Source organism: Vitis vinifera, chromosome 16 (genome assembly GCF_030704535.1).
Source record: "Vitis vinifera cultivar Pinot Noir 40024 chromosome 16, ASM3070453v1".
In the NCBI taxonomy this organism is placed as follows: domain Eukaryota; kingdom Viridiplantae; phylum Streptophyta; class Magnoliopsida; order Vitales; family Vitaceae; genus Vitis; species Vitis vinifera.
In genome coordinates, this window is record NC_081820.1 from 8093366 (window position 1) to 8115919 (window position 22554).

Below are 22554 nucleotides of genomic sequence, written 5' to 3' on the forward strand. Positions count from 1 at the left end.
TATTGAACTAAAAAAATATTTCAAAAGAATCAATTTTCAAGAAATTTCAAAGAATTTTGTTAAAAACAATTTTCAATTAATGATTTCAATTTATTTATTTAAAAAAAGAGTTAATTTATTTTCTCAATTTCATTTGTATTCACTTTTCAAAAAAGTTATTTACACTTATTGTATCAAAAGAATTTATTACTAAATTTCAATTTGGGTACAAAAATTATTTTCACTTGCTTTTACTAGAAAAGAATGAATTTTTACAAATTGATTTACAAAAATATTTCAATTTGTTTTCATTTAAGAAAAATGACTTACACAAATTATTAAAAAAATAATAATAAATATTACTTTATTTGTAAAATTTTTTTTAATTAAAAATTAATTTTTGGGACAACTTTATTTACAAAACAAATTTTGGACAATTATTATTTAAAACAATTTTTCAAATTCCATTAGAAACATTTTTTTTGGATTTTTCTAAAAGCATTTTTATGAATTTTTATTAATAATAAAAAAACTTTATTATATTAAAAAGAATATTTTAAATTATTATTTTATTAAAACATATTTATTGAATTATTCATCTTAGCTAAACAAATTTTTTGATTTGTTTAATATTCAATTTTGTACACACTCAATAAATATATACAAACAAATATTTACAAAAATCAATAAAAATAAAAACCAAATAATAGTGGGAAATAAAATGTGTACTCAAACAAGCTTACAACAGGTTCAATGTCTTTCTACAGCTTTTTGAGTCTCACTTTCTTCCATGAAATTTCGTGTTCCACGTGTCATAAATTCGTACTCAGCCAACAAGATTGCAAAATGGGCCCATGCAAAAACAAAAACAACCCAAATGTAAATATCCAAAAATGTACAAAGTCCAAAACAAATATTCGAGCCCAAATCCAAACTTCAAATTAGTCCGATAAATTTCATTAATTAAAATGGGTCCAAATTAGCAAATATAACCCAACAAAAATATCTCACATGTCATAGGCCCAAATCTAAAATTTTCAAATTAATAACCAAAATATAAGTTCAATTAATCAAATCTAAAACATGATAAATTAAAATAAATTCAATTAGGCCTAAATTTAATATCTCATAATCCAAACCCAATTTAATATGAAAACTTAAATCCACAACTAAAATCAACCCAATTTAATATACAAACCCACATCCAAAATATACCATAATAATATATCATATCTAAATTAAATAATTCAAATGAGTACAACCATATAAATTATCAACTAATCTAACCCAAATTAACAAATTCCAAATTAATTCATCAACAATAGATTAACTCAAAATTTCATATTAATTTACCAACAACAAATTAACCCAAATTTCACATTAATTTAATAATCCAAATTTCATATTAATTCAACAATCCAAATCTCATGTTAATTCAACAATCCAAATCTCACAAACAAAAATTACTATTAAAATTAAATCAAGAAAAATAAAGAAAAAAATAGTAATAATAATAATACTAATAACAATAACCATAATAATAATAATAATAATTATAATGGTAATAATAATAAATGGTTGTGATGGGAAAGTAAGGGAGGGGGTCGCCGACCGGTAGGGGCTTGCCGACGACAATTGGCCGGTGGTGGTGAGGGGTTATAGATGGCTTTTTGAAATAATAATAATTATAATAAATAAATAAATAAATAAATAAATATTAAAAAAATAAGATAATAAGAAAATGAGAATGGAAGGGCATCGAAAATGGCGTTGGCATCATGGCATCGACATCATGCCACCGACAGTGATGATGGAGTTGGGTGGGGATGTGGGCGTTGGGATGTCTCTGAAAGGGGCAATGTAGAGGGAAGAGAGGAAGAAAATAAAATAATAATAATAATATTAAAAGAAAAAGAAAATGAGGGCCAAAAAAATGAAGAAAAGAGATGGAGAGATGGGTTGGTTGCTGTGTGGGTGTTTGGGTCGTGCTACTGGAAGGGAGATCCAACAGAGAAGAAGGGAAAAAATGGAAAAAAAATGGGTGCCCACCACTTGGGTGTGTTGGGAGGGGAAACAAAAAAATAAAAAAAGGAAGAAAGAAATGTGGGGGAAGGGGCAGCTGACTGGGAATGGAAATGGGGGGAAAAAAAAAAGAAAAATGGGGAAGAAGAAATCAGAGGCTCAGGTCATGTGGGAGTGAGTAAGGGGAGAGAGAGGAGAAAAAATGAAGCAAAAAAAAAAAAAAATCGGGGCCCGTGTAGGAGTTTTTGGGTAGAGAAGCAAAAAAAGGAAAAAAAAAAAAAAAAGAAGAGAGGAATGAGAAAAAAGGAGGGCCGACCATTCTTGCCTTGGGAATGGGGAAAAAGAAAATAAAAAAAAAAAGGAGAAGAGAGAAAAGAGGGAACAGTAGAAGAATGAAGGGGAAAAAAAAAATCAATAGAGGAATAGGGGTATGGTCGTGGGATGAAGGGTATGGGAGGAGAAAGAGGAGTGGGTGGGGTAGTTGGAGAGTAGGAAGAGAGAGGAAAGAGGAGAGAGAAAAGAAAGAAAAAAATAAAATAAAACATAATAATAATAATAATAATAATAATAATAATAATAATACTAATAATAATAATAATAATACTAATAATAATAATAATAATAATAATAATAATAATAATAATAATAATAATAATAATAATAATAATAATAAAATACAAAATAATAAATATTAAGAATTAAAGGGTGAGTGAGTAAAAAATATAACCTATAATCGGGATTTAAAATATAAGGATAGAATTGGGCTCAAAATCAACGTAAAAATAAAAATGAGACAAATTTTAGGGTCTACACAAATACAATCATTTAACCACAATTAAATTACCAAAAATATCCCAATAAATTCTCAATAATCCCAATATCAATCAAACATAATTTCTACCATAATTTTATTTATTATCAATAATCCCAATAATTTTTAATAACCAAACACAATCATTTTCTACAATTTAAATTACATCATTATCACAAAAATTCAAAGAAAATTCCTAAATCACCCAATAAAATTTCTCGTATTACAAATATTACCTATTTAACTTTCAACAATGAGATTTATAATTTTTTTAAAAAGAAAAATGCATTAAATAAAAGTTTTAGGGTGAAGTCTCCTTACCACAAATATAACAATCCAACCTTTGAAAACGGAATCCAACATCGTATGAATGTTCTTCGTGTCGAGTAGAGCATTCCCTTGAAATCTCACGTGAAATGAACATAGTTTAGCCATTGAAACAGTTGATTGAAAAGCAGCAGCGCTGTTTACTCCCAATCATCAAGAATGCCCCCTATTTCTGTCATTTTTTTCCCCACTTTTAAATTCTTTTCTCTTCTTCACCCTTTTCTTTTCTAGTTGAGTAAGCCACTAAATGTGGTGGCCAACCCAATCCAAATATATCATATATATTTATTATATTATTAATTTAGTTTTTTTTCTTCAATTCAATTCCTTTTCTTTTCTTAATTCATTTTTTTCATTCATTTTTTTTTCAACTACACTTCACTAATAAATTGTCAACACCAATACAAATATTTTAATTTTCTTTAATTTATTAATTACTAATTTAATTTAATTTTTATTTATTTATTTATTTATTTCATTTTTTTTTTCATTTTTCAGAAAATTTCAATTTCTACAATCCTAAGGAATTTCTTGCTAAAAAGCTGATATGGCACAAAAATTCAACTCGCTTGATTAACCAATAAAATCTTTCAAATTTCGCTAACCCAAAATTGACACATGTTCTCCAATCACTTTTTTTTTTTATAAAAAAAATAAACTTTTCAACGACTGCCAAAAAGGAAGAATTTTCAAACTTGAAATTCCAATGCGACCTAAAATACCTGGTCATTGCATTATGCCTTTAATTTTTTTTTTTTTAAATGGGATGAAGATGGAATTTATTTTGAATAAATGGGGAAGGGTTGGCATGGGGTGATCTATGACAGACCTACCCCGTTGTCATCCCTATCTTAGTTTACCAAAATATATATATATATATATAAAACGTTAATAATGTCACTTTTTTTTATTTAAATAATGTTAAAAACTGGTGAATATAAGAGTTTATTATTTATTTTCTTCTTTCCCATTAAAATCATAATTTTTCACTAATTTAAATCTTAATTTTCAATTTCACAAGATTTTGAATTCATCCTTTTTTCTCTCTCTCTTTTTAATGTCATCATTGTCCAGTTTCTTTTCATTTTTGTCTTGTAGTTTTTAAAAAATTTCAACAACTTAAGTTTTTGTCTTGTGATTTCTCCTGTTTTCACCACTACATACAAATTTAATCTTATATTTTTGTCTAAATTATGAAGATTAAAAGCTTTAAAAATAAAATTGGAAAAAAAAAAATGAAACACGAACCAACCTCAAACAAAAAAAAAATGAATAAAATGAAAATCAACGCAAAATATTTGAAGAAAAATGATGAAAAATATGGAATATGGATTTTCGCACAACCAACCTCAAACATTGAAAAGAAAGAAAATTAGGAAGAAAAGCTAAGAAAAAACTTATTTCTGTAAAATTTTTCAAATGGAAAAGGCATGCGTGTCAATTGACATAAGTCATCACCACAGAGGAGATACAATCGATAACTAGCATGACGCTTTCAAAAGTACTCACCATGCCATAGAACATTAAATGTGACTTGACCTTTGCCATTGTAATTTTCAAGCATAGGTCGACTTTAAAGGAAAGAAAAGTACAAGTGAAGGAACTTGACCTAAAGGAGAGGATGTTGATCTAACAAATTGACCCCATATTCAATTGTTAAATGAACAAATCATAAAAGTCTTATAAACATCATAAAAAATAAAGACATTGAAGGAGGACATTAAGATGCCATTAAAGATGTAAATAATCATAATTACCATTAACAATTTCTTATAATTGCCCATAATAAGGGATTATAAAAAGAAGACCATACCATGAACAAGTTATGAAAAAAAAAACCCAATTATATCTTATATGTTAGTCTTTCTCATACCTTAACTAACTTGAGCATCAGAGATTGATTCATCTTAGTGACCCACCATGACATTGGTTTTCATTCTATGCTAAGTTGATAGGTGGTACTTGGTTCTATGCTGCTAGGAGGAGGAATGAAACAAATTGTTGACGTTTATAGGAAAGTGTGCAAAAAATTTTGTTAGAAAAATGAGGCTAATCCAACCTATGGTAATCACCCTAGAGGGGGAGGGGGGTGAATAGGGTGATGGTCTCTTTTTGCAAATTTAAACTAAGTGAATGTAAGAGACAATTATATGCAAGTATATAATAAGCAATATAAAGACAATTGCATATAAATTAAAGAGTAGGGAAAAGAGAATGCAAACACAAGAGTTTATAGTGGTTCGGCGCAACCTGGCCTACATCCACTCTCCTCTAGCTTCAATCCCAAGCTTGAGGTTCCACTAATTCAAGGCTTCCAAACCAAGCCTTCAAGCAATACAATTGGATTATGGTTCCAATTCACCCTCTTGGACTTTTGGCTCCAAGCACCCTTTACACTTCTCAAGAGATATCCCACTCTTGAAAAACTTCCTCTCAAAGATTTACAAATAAATGATCTCACAAAAATCCTAGCACAAGAACTTTAAGCTCAAATGATACAAGAAAACTAGGATTGAAGGGTGCACTAAAAATATGCAAGTTTTAGAACAATGGTGCACTCAAAAACACTCTTCCAAGGCTCAAATATAATAAAGAAAGGTTTGAGAAGGTTAAGCTTTTTAAACAATGAAGATTGAAGCCTTTTTATAGAAGAGAAAAGCCAAACTAGCCATTTGGGGGTTCGATTGGTCGAGCTAGGGGTCGACCGGTTGACTGGCCGTTAGCATTAAATGCTTGGCAGGTGACCGTTGGGCCTCAATCGGACCTCAACTGGACCTCGACCGGGAAGAGAATCTCATCTACCGGGAAGAGAAGGCCACTAGGAGAGAGAGAAACTTTTTGGCCTCCCTCGACCGGTACTCGACCGGACGAGCACAACCAGTCGATCGGTTCCTCAATCGGTTGAACCGGTTGAGCCATTTTTTGGCTCAACACCCAACCTTTTTCAACTTAAAACCTTTTAAAACAAGTTTGACACAAGGTTTTAGTTGAAAACATGAAATCATCCAATTCTTAAGATATTTAAAACAAAATAACTCTTGGATGATTTTGGTGCATAAGTAAAGAATGTAATGCATGAAAATCTTAGTGTACCAACAACCTTATAAAGAGATCTTATGAAGCTTGGGTCTTGAAAAACACTTCTATTTGAGGTTGTCTTCTTCTTCATGATTTCTCCTTGGCTTGATTTGTCTTTGTGATTGCCACTTTGGAAATCGTCTTGCCTAATCACACTTGAAATATAATCATTAGCTCTAAACCTTGTTTTGTTATCATCAAAATCAAGATTAACCAAACCTTGGTTTCACAACTTTGAAAATAGTTGAGTTAGTTATGGTGCAAATAGGCACTAATAGCAAGAAACCATTGGGTGATGCCCCATTGGCATAGGTAAGTAAGGGAGAAGATGGAAAAAAAATGTTCAAAAGAGAAAGGGAAGAAAAGATACATCAACTAGAAAAATTAAATGGATGCAATGAGGAACTAGATTGAGAAAATGGTTAGTTAAGAGGAAATCTCCATGATAATTGGCAACCAAGCCGCTAAGGGTCATAGTGTTCATGTGGAAGGCATGTAGGTGACCATCTGCTAGAAAGAGAGTCTATTAGTTCCAAACAAGTGAAAAGAAGCCAAACCCTACAAAGAAAGGAACGAGAGTGTGTTAAGCCCCACTTAGAGGAGCCAACACAATGGTGAAACTCTTTAAAGCACTAACCCTACAAATGGTACGAGGTATAATGGAAACTCCTTTCATGGAGGATATCTTCTAAGAAAAGGTGTCTTGTGTCTTTGTCATTCCAAAATTTAATATGTTTAATGGAATGGGGAATCTATTGGAGCTTCTATTACATGTTTGAGAGACGATGATTCTCACACAAGAAAACAACTTGATACTTTGCAATGTTTATCCCTCTAGTTGGCCCTACTTGTACTCAAGTGGTTTCACCAACTACCCCTTCTTGTTTTATCTCAAACTTTTGAGGAATTGGGGATTACTTTCATTGCCTAGTATGTTCATTTAATACAAGAATAAAAGACCTTAGAAGCATTGTTCCAAGTGCTCAATGTCGCTATAGAGTTCCTATTAGCCTACATACAATGGTTTAACATTGAACCTTCACAAGTCAAAGGGTGCATGGCATAAGTGACTATTTTCAAGGAGGGCTTGTTAGAATCTTTGGAATGCTTTATTCTAAGCCTTGGATCATTGAGGTGCATGTAAAACTATTCGGGGATACTAGATCTACACAACGAAAACATTTAAAACATTAAATCATATAAAACTATAGATCTATGTGCTAAAAAAAACATACTTGTGATTTGGATGTTCACAAATCAATTATAATTGGTAAAGAAGTTGGTATGGATTTTGAAAACTAAGAGACCTTTCGTCCAATGGTTTTTTTTCTTAAATCTAGGCACTTGAGGATGGTTGATCCTCTTAGAGGGGTGAATGCTAGGCTTACTCTCTCTAGATTATGAAAAATAAAAGAAGAAGACAATTGACACCTTAACCATTAAGGGGGTTTATATAGGCTTCCAATGGGTTTAAATGACATAAGCTTATGTTGGGCTTAAGTCACTCAATTTAACCTATTTGAGTTTTAATTGATTAATTAAACTTATTAGGTTCTAATTAATTAATTAACTTAATCAAGAGATAACATTCATAAGCTTTTGTACAACCTTATATTTTTATCAAAATGTCGTTATGCACTTATGTGAATAAAATAACCTAATTAACACTCAAAATTTGTGTCACCTAGGAATATGAGCTCAAGCAAGGACCACTGAGACCCATAGGTAAATATTGGCTCCTTTAGAATTCAATTATGAGTTGACTAAATATTCCACTATAAAGTTAACTGCACTTTAGTAACCTATGATATTAGATTGAGATATAAATCGAGCCTCTGACCTTCTAATTATTGGTATTAAGCCCTAGAAAACATGATATGATATAATAGATAAAGATTCATCAATTTATAAATTTTTTTATTTATGTTTCTTATTTTCCATTTATTATCTCCTAAGAATTAATTGGTTGTTTGAGCATACACACACATCACTTGTATTTTATATGACTTGAGTGCATTAGGAGTTACACAGAAGATTTAAATCATGGGTTTCTTGTAGAGTGATGAGTAGTTTATAATCATTTAATGGATTTAGACAATCCATTTGAGATTATAGTGCTCTACCACCTGATTAGAGAGATGACTTGTCTTGGTTATCATGATGATTTTCCCTTGGTGAGTGTACTAGTGTATGTGATGCATATTGGATAGGACCTACTATGAATCATGATGTAAGACTATCAATTGTCATGATTTCTTAAGCTATTATACAACATAGACTCTCAAATTTGAGAGAATATTGAGCATGTGCCAAAGTCAATAGGAGGCTTTGACTAATGGGTAAGACCCTAAGGTGGTCACATACACTTATGGATTGGGTCATTATTGATGAAAGTTGGTGGCAATAAGTATTCTTAATAGAGGCACCATGGTATCTTAAGGGATTGAGACAGTGCATCCCCTTAAGTGATCCAAAGAACATGTCATCTAGAAGACTATGACCATAACATTTCCTTTGGTGAAATTTTGACATATGCTCCTTGGAACTAGAGTACATCAATTTACTACATAATAAATGAGATATGTAACTCAATGATTAGAAAGACAATCTTGGAATTTTTATCTCACAACAAAAGTATGTGACAGATCTCTTGAAAGAAACAGGAAAACTTGGTTGTAAACCAACAACTACACCAATTGAGCCAAACTAGAAATTAGGGGAAGCAAAAGAAGAACTAGTTGTTGATAAAGAAATGTATCAGAGATTGGTAGGAAAACTCATTTAACTTGCTCATACACAATCAGATATAGCATACTTAGTAAGCATGATTGGTCAATTTATGCATGATTCGAGGGAGACACATCTTCAAGCTGCCTACGGTGTGTTACACTACCTAAAGGTAGTTTAAGAAAGGGAGTTCTATTCAAAAGGAATAATGAACTCACACTAGAAACCTATAGTGGTGCAAACAATGTTGATTCATCAATGGATAGGAGATTAATGTTTGGTTATTGCATGTTTCTTGGTGGAAATTTGGTAACATGGAAAAGTAAAAAGCAGAATGTGGTGGCAAGGTCTAGTGTTGAATTAGAGTTCAGGGCAATAGCCCAAGGGGTGTGTGAATTATTGTAGCTGAAGATCATCTTGGATGATTTGAGAATCAAGTGGGAAGGTCCTATAAAGCTATATTGTGACAATAAATCGACAATAAACATTGCTCATAATCTAGTACAATACGAAAGAACGAAGCATATGGAGATTGATAGACACTTTATCAAGGAAAAGCTTGAAGGAGGTCCGATCTGCATGCCTTATGTGCCCTGAAGGAGTTAACTAGCAGATGTTCTAACCAAGGGACTCCATGGTTCTATCTTTCATGGAATTATTTCCAATTAGGAATGGAAGACATCTATTCTCCAACTTGAGATGGAGTGTTGAATTGTAGAGTTTTCATAGCCTAATTGTTGGAAAACAAATCAATGTGCATATATTTAATTATAAAAATTATTTGACTTTTCTGAATAAGTTTTTTCCTAGAATAGTATATATAGTTGTGTATCAATTATTTTGTTAAATGAGAAATCATCATTCTCTTATTTTTCTTGTCAGTCCATTATTGATCTGTGTTTACTTGGTTCATTATTGACTTTTAAGCTACATTTTATAGACCCTTAAGGGATTATTTCGAGTTTGAGCATGATTATTGGAGGCCCTTTAAGATTAGTGTTTTTGAGTTTTGGCTTTAGATCCTAACCTTTCCTCTTTTCTCTTTTTAATGCTATGCTGGCCTTTAGTGGGTAAGGGGAGGGGGTTTGAGATTCTTCTGAGGAGATTTCTACAGGGGGACAACATGTTTTGGGCGGACCGTTAGGAGATGATTACTACTCAAAAAGTGTTATTTCATAGCTTGTAATTAACTCTTTTAAACACTTTTGAGTAGTAGTTATCACCTTTTAACCCAATTAACATATTAAGGACCCTTGCAATCAATTCTAATCAAATTGTGTTAAGTTTTGGTGTTTTGATAGCTTTTTGATCACCAAAGCAATTTGAGATTGAGGAGAGTTCTTTGGAATCCATGGCAAAGCAATTGAGGAGAGTTTTGATAGCTTTTTGATAGCTTCCCTGCAAAAGATGTCCGGACAGAGCGTCCGGACACACCATCGGAGGGCGGCGGAACGTAGGCTGTGGCAGGCTGTCGGAATGACGTAGCAAGGCTTGTGCACTTTAGTCAATGATCTGGACAACATATCCGGATAGGATATGCTATTGTCCGGGGTGTGATGATCGTGAGTGCTGTGTGCTTCTCCCTAAGGGAGTCCGGATAGAGGAGCGCGCCATGTGTTCTCTTGGGGAATCCGGATGGAGTTGCTTCGGATAGCGATGCGCGCTCCGTGTCATCAGGGGGAGGGGTCCCTACACCTTGCACACGCAGACGGTCCCCCTTGCGACGTTCCACCTTCTCTGGATATTTCACATCCGGTGCCTGACGCCGGATGGGAGAGGAAGGCATTTCAACTTCCCCGGTCAGACATATCCAGATCCTCTGATAGCGCTTACCCGGAGAGTTTCGCAGCCATTTTGCACAGTGCCGCGGTGTTCTCCTGAAGCTTCCTGATATGTGCGACCGACATTTTGAGATATTTTGCTTTAGATATTTGATGTCTAAATCCCCAAACTCTCCTTGTAACCCACCTATCATAGGATTCCTTAGTCTTTAAGTAAGAACAAAGGGTGAATAACCCCTTATATATAGTTTTGTAATTAGCATCATATATCATCAGAAAAAGAATCTCTCGAGAGCTTGTTCTCAAAGACGCATCCATATATCATCAGAAAAAGAATCTCTCGAGAGCTTGTTCTCAAAGACGCATCCTTTGTATAATTTTGGAAGGAAGTAAAATACATAGCACTTGCTTTGCTTTTCATATATATTTTTGTTCTCTTGTTATTTTTCTTTGTAGCCAATCAAACTCTGAGGATTTTTCCTTAGAGGATGAGAGGCTAGGCTCTTCATCTCTTGGAATGAAGAAATCCGGGTAAGTTTCCACACGCATAAATTGGAAGTTTTGTTGTTTTAGTTTTTAATGAAGAGAAAGTGTGACCCGTTAATGGTTTTTATCTTTTTAGTTAACTTAAAACGCCTTTATATCACCTGGGCCAACACTTGGTAAGGCAAGTGATCTCCATCCATTGAGATGCACTAGTTTATCTCTTGCGAGCCTTTGGGAGGTGGTTTGAAGGTAGGATTTTCTAGAATAGCCAACACTTGGTAAGCTTTTGGACTCTAAGGAGACATCCATTAGTTATCTCTTGCGAGCTTTTGACGGGTAATCCAAGGTTAAAGATCACCTTGAATGACAAGTGCTAGGTGAGAGGTATGAGCCATTGCAAGATGCATCAGTGAGAGGGATTTAGTGTTTGAACCCATTAAAGGGAAGCATCTGTACCACACCGGTTCGGGAAATAACTATATGTTAAATCCCCAATGCGAGGAAAAGAAACAAGTGATCGGAACTTCCTTTTTGTATGAGGAATCTGAGCCTAGTGATCTGAAACTCCAAGAAACAGTTTTCTTTGTAAGTAAAATTGATTACTACTCAAAACATGCTATTTTGTAGCTTGTAATTATCTCTTTTAAACACCCTTGAGTAGTAATTATTACCTTTTAACTCAATTAACATGTTAGGAACCCTTGCAATCGTTTCTAACAATTGTGTTAAGTTTTGGTGCTTTTTGATAGCTTTATGCTCACCAAAGCCATTTAAGAATGAGGGAGAGCTATGTATAGTTCATGACAAAGCTTTTGGTAAGCTCAAATTTATGAAGAAACCAAGCTTTGGAGTCTCATAATCCTTTGCCTTAGTAGTTCAAAGTATGCAAGGAAAGAACAATGGAGAAGAAGAAAAACAGGGTAAGGAAAACAGAGGACACAACTGCAGCCTTCCTTCGCACTTTTGGAGCACTTTTCGAAGTCCATTTTCTACATTCTATATACCATTTCAAAGCTCAGAAAGTCAAGAATCCAACGATTCAAACCATGTACGATTTGGAGCTGAAATGAGGAAGATATGGCCTTCGGAAGACAATTGCATCAAGCTGAGGGACAATTTCGCACGATGGAAATCAAGGTGCGAATTCCTCAATCCAAAGTATGGGAATTTCGCACACCTCAAACCAAAGTGCGAAATTGGAACTCCAACGTGCGAAAATTGGATATTTTTGCCGACTCTTTTTCTTCTGATATTTTTGTGTCTAAATTTCCATTTTCTCCTTGTATTCAGCCACTCATGTAATTCCTTAGCTAGGAAGTATCCAAGAAAGGGTAAAATTACCTTCCTATATAAATTCCCTTGTAAACACTGAAGAAGCACTCTCGGGGAGCTTTCTCCAGGAGACCAACTGATGTAAATTCTACACTTAGTGAAATACAGAGATCTCTTTTGCTTTCTTTTTCTCTCTACTATTTACTATTTTCTTGGAAGCCAAACAGTCTCTGAGGATGTTTTCCCAGAGGATGAGAGGCTAAACTTATAGTTTCTTGGAGTAAAGGAAGCTAGGTGAAAAGTCCAGATTAAAAGGTGGAACGTTTCCGTGCATTAAATTCAGGTAGTTGGAGTCCATAAATGGTTTCTAAATTCAAAGTTTTGCTTTAAATCCCTTAGAATCACTTTGACTGGCCAATACATGGTAAGCTTCAGGTCTCTATGGATGCTTATTGCTAGATCCATATCAGTCCATTAGTTATCATGTACGAGCCAGTGGAAAGTGATTCAAGGTGATAACCCATAGTGTCTTAAACCATTAATGGACCTTGACTACCATTTCTATTGATTTTTTATGGATTAAATCTTCATTGTTAAATCTATACCGGTTCGGGAAATAACTATAGGTTAAATCCCCAATGCGAGGAGAAAAATCCGGAATTTTCCACTTTGCAATCTGAACTCGAACCTAGCAACCTCTAGCTCCGGGAGACTTTCTTTCTTCCATTTTTACTTAGTTCTATGTGAGTTTAGTTTCAATCACCACTTTCAAAACAATTTTATTTTCTTTTAAACTTCAAGTTTGTGCTAAAGGAAATCATCAGACTCAATTCCTAATTTAGAGCCTGTCACTGATAGAGTGAAAACCCATCCCTGAGTTCGACCCTAGAACTGCTATACTATAGTAGCTTTGCTACGCCAGTATAAGGTCATAGGATTTATAAATATTTTTGATTAAAAGACCCGGCTGGGCACGAATCAAATGGCGCCGTTGCCGGGAATGGTGCCACAATACAGTGATGCAACCTTTTAGAGGCTACTTGTGATTTCCATCACAAGTTTGGTGAAGTCCTTTTTCACTAACTTCATTTCCTTTCATTTTCCTTTTGTTAAGTTTATTTTCGTTTTCTTCCTAACTTTAACCTTTTTTCTAGTTTTCTTTGGTTTTTGTTTTTGTTGTTGTTTTTATTTATTATTACAGGTATTGTAACTTGTGCATGCCCTATTGGATTAGGGACCAAGAGGGAAGATTAGTAAGGATTGAGAATCCTCAAGACACAGAGTTGGATATCTGTGTAAACATCATGGACCCTCCACCAGAGGATCAGAATTCTCAACAAGGTCAAGGGGGTAATCCTAATGCATATCTATCCATGAGGGATAGAATGCATCCGCCAAGGATGAGTGCACCCTCATGCATCCTACCCCCTCTTGAGCAGTTGGTTATAAGGCCCCATATTGTGCCCCTCCTACCAAATTTCCATGGAATGGAGAGTGAGAATCCATATGCTCACATCAAGGAGTTTGAGGAGGTGTGTAATACCTTTAGAGAGGGAGGAGCTTCAATAGACTTGATGAGACTCAAGCTATTCCCTTTTACTTTGAAGGACAAAGCAAAAATATGGCTTAATTCTTTAAGGCCAAGGAGCATAAGGAATTGGGTTGATCTTCAGGCCGAGTTTTTGAAAAAAAATTTCCCCACCCATAGGACCAATGGGTTGAAGAGACAAATCTCAAACTTTTCTGCAAAATAAAATGAGAAGTTCCATGAATGTTGGGAAAGGTATATGGAAGCCATCAATGCTTGTCCTCATCATGGTTTTGATACATGGCTCTTAGTGAGCTATTTTTATGATGGAATGTCTTCTTCCATGAAGCAAATTCTTGAAACCATGTGTGGGGGAGATTTTATGAGTAAGAATCCTGAAGAAGCCATGGACTTTTTAAGTTATGTGGCTGAGGTGTCAAGAGGATGGGATGAGCCCAACTCAAGAGAGAAGGGAAAGTTTCCCTCTCAACAAACCCAAAATCCAAAGGCTGGAATGTACATGTTGAGTGAAGACGTGGACATGAAAGCTAAAGTGGCAACATTAGCAAGGAGGTTGGAAGAACTTGAGTTGAAAAAGATGCATGAAGTCCAAGCCATTTCCGATACCCAAGTCCATGTCATGCCATGCACCATTTGCCAATCATGTGATCATGTGATAGATGAGTGTCCAACCATGCCAGCAGTGAGAGAAATGTTAGGTGATCAAGTTAATGTTGTGGGACAATTTAGGCCCAACAACAGTGCATCCTATGGTAACACCTATAATTCAAGCTGGAGAAACCACCCAAATTTTTCTTGGAAACCAAGGCCACCTCCATACCAACCACAAGGCCAAACCCAAGCACCTCAACAACCATCTTCAGTGGAGCAAGCCATTGTGAACCTGAGTAAAGTCATGGGTGACTGTGTGGGTGAACAAAAGGCAATCAACTCCCAATTGCATCAAAAGATTGAAAACGTTGAGAGTTCTCAAATTAAGAGAATGGAGGGAATGCAAAATGATCTATCTCAGAAGATAGATAATATTCAGTACTCCATCTCTAGACTTACCAACCTCAACACAGTGAATGAGAAGGGAAAGTTTCCCTCTCAACCAAGCCAAAATCCTAAGGGTATTCATGAAGTTGAAACCCAAGATGGTGAGTCTTCAAATTTGAGAGAGGTCAAAGCTGTAATCACCTTAAGGAGTGGGAAGGAGGTTGGTCAACCCTTGCCTAACCAGGGGCATGATGAAGAACTCATGTCAAAGAGACCCTTGATTAAAGAAAGTAATAGCCAAGAGGAGAAGAGTGGGAAGAAAAGTGCATCCAAATCAAGCATTAAAGAAGAACCAAGGATAGTGATTAAGGAGGATATGATGAAAAAACATATGCCTCCCCCTTTTCCTCAAGCTTTACATGGAAAGAAAGAAATCAAGAATTCATCAGAAATTCTTGGGGTTCTGAGACAAGTGAAGGTGAATATACCCTTACTTGATATGATCAAGCAAGTCCCCACATATGCAAAGTTTCTAAAGGACTTGTGCACAGTCAAGAGAGGGTTACAGGTGACAAAGAATGCATTCCTCACTGAGCAAGTGAGTGCTATCATTCAGAGTAAGTCCCCAGTTAAGTATAAAGATCCGGGATGTCCCACCATATCAGTTAACATTGGAGGGACACATGTGGAGAAAGCTTTACTAGACTTGGGGGCAAGTGTGAATTTGCTCCCATACTATGTGTATAAGCAACTGGGACTTGGAGGATTGAAGCCCACAACCATGACCCTCTCCTTAGCTGATAGGTCGGTCAAAATCCCAAGAGGGGTGATAGAGGATGTTCTAGTTCAAGTGGACAAATTCTACTATCCTGTGGATTTTGTGGTACTTGACACTGATTCCACTGTTAAGGAAGAAAATTATGTGTCAATCATCCTAGGGAGGCCTTTCCTAGCTACCTCCAATGCTATCATTAATTGTAGGAATGGGGTGATGCAGCTCACATTTGGAAACATGACATTGGAATTAAACATATTCCACCTATGTAAGAGGCATCTTCACCCTGAAGAGGAGGAAGGATTTGAGGAGGTGTGCTTGATCAACACTTTGGTTGAAGAGCACTGTGACAAGAATTTAGAGGAGAGCTTGAATGAAAGCCTGGAAGTGTTTGAAGATGGGTTCCCTGAACCCTCTGATGTGCTAGCCATTATGTCTCCTTGGAGGAGACGGGAAGAGATCTTACCACTGTTCAACCAGGAAGACTCACAAGGAGTTGCTGTGGATGACCCTCCAAAGCTCATTTTAAAGCCACTTCCTGTGGATTTGAAGTATGCATACTTGGAGGATGATGAGAAATGTCCAGTGGTGGTTTCCTCAACTCTCACTAGTGATCAAGAGGATAGTCTTTTAGGAGTCCTCAGAAAATGCAAGAAAGCCATTGGATGGCAAATTTCTGATCTGAAAGGGATTAGCCCTTTGGTGTGCACCCACCATATCTATATGGAAGATGATGCAAAACCAGTGAGGCAACCCCAGAGGAGGCTGAATCCTCACATGCAAGAGGTGGTGAGAGGTGAAGTTCTTAAGCTACTTCAAGCTGGGATTATATATCCCATCTCAGACAGCTTGTGGGTGAGTCCCACCCAAGTAGTCCCAAAGAAATCTGGAATTACTGTAATCCAGAATGAAAAAGGGGAGGAAGTCTCTACACGTCCTACCTCAGGATGGAGGGTGTGTATAGACTATAGGAGGTTGAATTCAGTAACTAGGAAGGACCATTTTCCATTGCCTTTCATGGACCAAGTCCTTGAGAGATTCTTAGGACATCCTTTCTATTGTTTTCTAGATGGTTATTTAGGGTACTTCCAAATAGAAATTGATTTGGAAGATCAAGAAAAGACAACCTTCACTTGCCCCTTTGGTACTTTTGCATATAGGAGAATGCCCTTTGGTCTATGTAATGCTCCTGCAACTTTTCAAAGATGTATGTTAAGCATCTTCAGTGATATGGTGGAACGCATCATGGAAGTTTTCATGGATGATATCACTGTATATGGAAGTTCTTATGAGGAGTGTTTATTGCATTTAGAAGCTGTTCTCCATAGATGTATTGAGAAAGACCTAGTGCTAAATTGGGAGAAGTGTCATTTTATGGTACAAAAAGGAATTGTCTTAGGACATATCATCTCCAAAAATGGCATTGAGGTAGATAAGGCAAAGGTGGAGCTAATTGTTAAGTTGCCACCTCCCACAAATGTTAAAGGAATTAGGCAATTCCTAGGACATGCCGGGTTCTATAGGAGGTTCATTAAGGATTTCTCAAAAATCTCAAAACCTCTTTGTGAACTCTTGGTAAAGGATGCCAAGTTTGTGTGGGATAAGAAGTGTCAGAGGAGTTTTGAGGAATTGAAACAATTCCTCACAACTGCACCAATAGTGAGAGCCCCAAATTGGAAATTACCTTTTGAGGTAATGTGTGATTCAAGTGATCTTGCTATGGGGGCTGTTTTGGGGCAAAGAGAAGATGGAAAGCCCTATGTGATTTATTATGCAAGCAAAACTTTGAATGAGGCTCAAAGGAACTACACAATTACTGAGAAGGAGTTGTTGGCAGTAGTTTTTGCCTTGGATAAGTTTCGTGCTTATTTGGTAGGGTCCTCTATAGTGGTGTTCACTGACCATTCTGCTTTGAAATACTTGCTAACCAAGCAAGATGCCAAGGCAAGATTGATAAGATGGATTCTTTTGCTCCAAGAATTCAATCTCCAAATCCGGGATAAAAAGGGGGTAGAAAATGTGGTAGCTGACCACTTGTCCTGACTTGTGATAGCACATGACTCACATGGTCTGCCTATCAATGATGACTTCCCTGAGGAGTCTCTCATGTCAATAGATGTAACTCCATGGTATTCTCATATTGCAAACTTTTTAGTTACTGGAGAAGTACCAAGTGAGTGGAGTGCCCAAGATAAGAGGCATTTCTTTGCCAAGATCCATGCCTATTATTGGGAGGAGCCTTTTCTCTTCAAATATTGTGCGGATCAAATTATAAGGAAATGTGTTCCTAAGCAAGAGCAATCGGGAATTCTTTCCCATTGCCATGATAGTGCATGTGGAGGTCATTTTGCCTCCCAGAAAACAGCTATGAAAGTGATCCAATCAGGCTTCTGGTGGCCCTCTCTTTTCAAGGATGCCCACTCAATGTGCAAGGGATGTGATCGGTGTCAAAGGCTTGGTAAGCTAACACGCCGAAATATGATGCCCTTGAACCCCATCCTAATAGTGGATATCTTTGATGTTTGGGGGATAGACTTCATGGGACCATTTCCAATGTCATTTGGACATTCCTACATTTTGGTGGGAGTGGATTATGTCTCTAAGTGGGTAGAAGCAATCCCATGTAGGAGCAATGATCATAAAGTGGTTCTTAAATTCCTCAAGGACAACATCTTTGCAAGATTTGGAGTGCCAAAGGCCATTATAAGTGATGGGGGAACCCACTTTTGCAATAAACCTTTTGAGACTCTTCTAGCCAAGTATGGGGTTAAGCATAAGGTAGCTACACCTTATCACCCTCAAACAAGTGGCCAAGTTGAGTTAGCCAACCGTGAGATCAAGAATATATTGATGAAGGTGGTAAATGTGAATAGAAAGGATTGGTCTATTAAGCTCCTGGATTCCTTATGGGCTTATAGGACCGCTTACAAGACCATTCTTGGAATGTCTCCCTATCGCCTTGTTTATGGCAAAGCGTGTCATCTTCCAGTAGAGATTGAATATAAAGCATGGTGGGCAATCAAAAAGCTCAACATGGATTTGACAAGAGCCGAGTTAAAGAGATGTTTGGATCTGAATGAATTGGAGAAAATGAGGAATGATGCATACCTCAATTCAAAAATTGCAAAAGCAAGATTGAAAAAATGGCATGATCAATTGGTAAATCAGAAGAATTTGACCAAGGGACAAAGAGTTTTGCTTTATGACTCTAAACTTCATCTTTTTCCAGGAAAATTGAAATCCAGGTGGACGGGTCCTTTCATAATTCATGATGTGCATCCCAACGGAGTGGTGGAAGTATTCAATCCCACAGGCAATCAAACCTTCAAAGTCAATGGCCATCGTCTCAAGCCATTCATAGAGCCTTACAGTACAGACAAGGAGGAGATCAACCTCCTTGAACCACATCAACTTTGAGGGAAAGCAAGGTCTCATGGACTATATAAGTCCATGAATTTTTTGTTTTAGTTTTATAGTTATATCATATTTTTATTTCTTTTGATTATAATTCTTGCTCAAACTTAGTTTATTTTATCTTAATTCAAGTCAATTTTGATGTTAAATTTCAGAAAAAAATCAAGAAAAATGGGGAGAACTCTTCAAAAGCAAGACAGGGGAGCAAAACCAAGGGAACAGAGCACTGCATTTCAAGGTGCGAAAATTTCGCACGATGCATTTCAAGGTGCGAATTCCTTAGTCCAAAGGGTGGGAATTTTGCACACTGCAATCCAAGGTGCGAAATTGATTTCAAGGTGCGAAAACCACTGTCCAAAGTGCGAATTCCCTAAATGTAATTTTCGCACACCACTGTTCAAGGTGCGAAAATTTTTGCACCGTGCGAAATCCCCTCCTGGCACACGAGTGCCATTTTCGCACACCTCAAGCCAAATTTCGCACCGTGCGAAACAAGGTGCGAAATTTTCGCACAGTGCGAAATTGAGTGCGAAATGCTATCCAAGGTGCGAAATCCTCAGTCCAAAGGGTGCCATTTTCGCACACCTCAATCCAAGGTGCGAAATTTCTAGTCCAAAGTGCGAAAATTTCGCACGGTAAAATTTTAAGTTCCAAAAATTTCAAACTGACTTTTAAACTAAAATTTTACCCCCGAAATTGTGCCTAACGTCCAAAAACGACTTTTCGGTTGCCTTGGAAATTTTTAAACATCAAAACCCCCCAAACCCCATCCCTATATAAACCCTTGAAGCCCGGAAACGGAAAAGACTACCCGCGCACCAGCTGAGAGCTTCTGGAAATTCCCGAACAGCCATCTCACTCCATTTAGGCCATGCCAAAGACTAGAGGAGGCCTTTCTGCCTCCCCATCATCATCGACGCCTCGACCACATCAATCCACCATGGAAGGCGCCGCTTCGCCACCTGTTCAGGACCCGGCCATTCCCCCATCTGAGGGGGGAACCCCTTCTCAGCGCCGATACCCCACCAGGAGGCCACCCACTGAACCTGTGCCACCTGTCGACCAAGCTAAGAGGCCTGCTTCTCGGCCCCCTGCGAAGAGAACCAAGTTCTCGGGTCCTGGAGAGCCATCCCATGCGCCTCAGGCAGAGCCGCCTACAGAAGACTCTCGGATTCTTGTGGGTATTCCTCCTGAGACCGTTATCAGGCTTCCCATGATAGCCGGACCACCGATAGAGGGCAACCTGGATTGCAGAGATTGATCCTTCCACTCCGAGACCTACTTTGATATAGAGGCCCTCAGACAGCAGCCAGAGCTCAGAGATTCCTTCCGACTGCTGCAGAGGTATCACATGGAACATCTTCTCACTCCTAGGCAATTCTATTATCCCAGAGTAGTTCTAGATTTTTATCAATCTATGACTACTCGCGGCCTCCGCAATCCTACTCTCATCCAATTCACCATAGATGGACGCCAGGGTGCCATTGGAGCTCGCCACATTGCTGAGGCCCTCCGTATACCTTATGAGCCTGTGATTCAGGCAGACTTCAGGGAGTGGTCCTCATTCTCTCAGAGCGACATGGTCCGTATCTTGTCCAGGGGGACCTCTACAGCCTCAGTGTTAACTAGGAGAGAGCTTCCATCTGGGATGCTCCTCATTGATGTGCTCCCTCGTGCCAACATCTTCCCACTTCAGCATAAAGTTCAGAGGAGAGGAGCTATACTTGAGGCATTATTTAGGATTTCTGAGGGCTATTACTTCGGCCCTCATCATTTGATTATGACTTCTCTTCTTCATTTTGAAGAGAAAGTCCATCAGAAGAAGCTTCAGAGGGCAGATGGCATCCCATTATTATTTCTGAGGCTCCTCTGTCAGATTTTAGAGCACCTGGGCTATCCTGAAGAGCCCCGCCTTGAGAGGCGCCGCCATTGCCGAGAGGACTTCTCTCTCGACAAATGGCATCACTTGGCAGCCTACTTTGCACCTCAGGGAGCCCCAGCTGTGCCTGCACCTCCAGAACTACCCCGAGATGAGCAACTACCTCAGGCCCAGCAGGATGAGATTCTCACAGACACCACACCTCCTACCCCTGCAGCACACACCTCAGTGCATATGCCTGAGGCTATACATCCTACTTCTCCTCTCACTCAGGGTGCTCCACCAGTAGTGCCAGCTACCCCAGCACTTCCTCCTTCATCTGAGCCCACTGTCACCGTTTCTCTTACGGAATTCAGAGGCTTAGTGCATTCATTGCAGACACTGAGCACTGCTCAAGATTCTATTATCCAGCAGATGGCCACTATTCGTGAGCACCAGGATCAGATCATTGCTACTCAGGCCCAGCATACCACGATCCTTCATCAGATCCAGCAGCATCTGAGTATGCAGACACCTCTTGGGCATGATAGGTCTGCACCATCCGAGCCTCTAGTGCCAGATGAGGAGACCATACCAGCTGAGTAGCCCATATCAGCTAAAGAGATCAGAGCAGAGCCATCACATGATCCCACTACTATCTGATCTTTTTATGTTTTACTTGCTTTTTATATATTAGACTTGTAAATCCCATCTTTTTCATGTTTATAAACTGGGATTGGATATATTACTTGAACATCATGCATTGTATAATTCTTTTCCAAGTAATATATATATATATATATATATATATATATATATATATATATATATATATATATATATATATTTTTTTTTTTGATTATATTCCCTTTTCTCATTACTCTTTTGTCTTTGGAACATGTGGTTTAAGGTATTCCATACCTCCTATACACTCAGACTTTGAACCACAGGAGGTACCACTTCCTCCCTTTTCTTTTAAATCGCTCTTTAAACATTGAGGACAATGTTTAGCTTGGTTGGGGGGAGAGTTGAGAAAGGAAGTTTTGTACTAATGCTAAGTTATTTTTGTAATTTAGTTGATTTTTGCTTAATTTTTAAAATTTCTAAAAGTTTTTTGAATCATTCTCTATGGTTGTTAAAGATAATTTCTCAAAAATAAAATAGGATAAGTCGAGTTTTAACTTAATTATTTAAGTCTTAGAGTTTGTTTTATGCTTTCAAAGTTGATAATCTATTGAAGCCTCTTTGATTTCGAACTTTCTTCTTCCATTTCAAGCTTTACACACACTGTGCACATTAGATCTCGGATATATGATGTAAAACTTTCTCACCTTCTAAGCTTAGGAAAATTTTGACTTGGTTCATTACTTAACCTCTCTTTAATAGTGATAGGACACCTCATAAAGGCCAATGAGTCTTTGAAAAAAAAAAAGAAAAAAAAAAAGAGAGAATAAGCTTCTATTCTTTCCTTGAAACCTAAGCATGATCCGAAGGGGT